Source organism: Glossina fuscipes, unplaced genomic scaffold, assembly GCF_014805625.2.
Source record: "Glossina fuscipes isolate IAEA_lab_2018 unplaced genomic scaffold, Yale_Gfus_2 0, whole genome shotgun sequence".
Lineage (NCBI taxonomy): Eukaryota > Metazoa > Arthropoda > Insecta > Diptera > Glossinidae > Glossina > Glossina fuscipes.
Window position 1 is genome coordinate 23,720,914 of NW_023998414.1, and position 399 is coordinate 23,721,312.

A 399-nucleotide genomic window follows, 5' to 3' on the forward strand; every position below is an offset into this window, starting at 1 on the left:
ACAACTATTTGCGTCGTTAAAAACGAACGAAATTATTCTTAATTTGAATTGGTATCGAGCTGTGCTTGAGAGGATCAAAATATCATAAGATGACAAGTGATAGGTGATTTCTTTTGAATAACAAGGACGACACTGAAAAGTGAGGCTCTATACAATTCGTGTATACGATGCTTGATCAATTTACCACTTTTTCTTTTTATCTTTACCTATAAAATTGCTTTGCTAATATGAACTTATGTAACGAAAAATGAAGGCGACAAACTTTAACGAAAATTCTTTTAACAAAATTATTAAATGGAAATAAGACAAATAATTATTAATATTGAAACGTTAGTCGTCTCGATTTCCGTTATTAAAATATCTGGAAACTTAAGAGGACGTAAATCTTTTTTTTTTTTT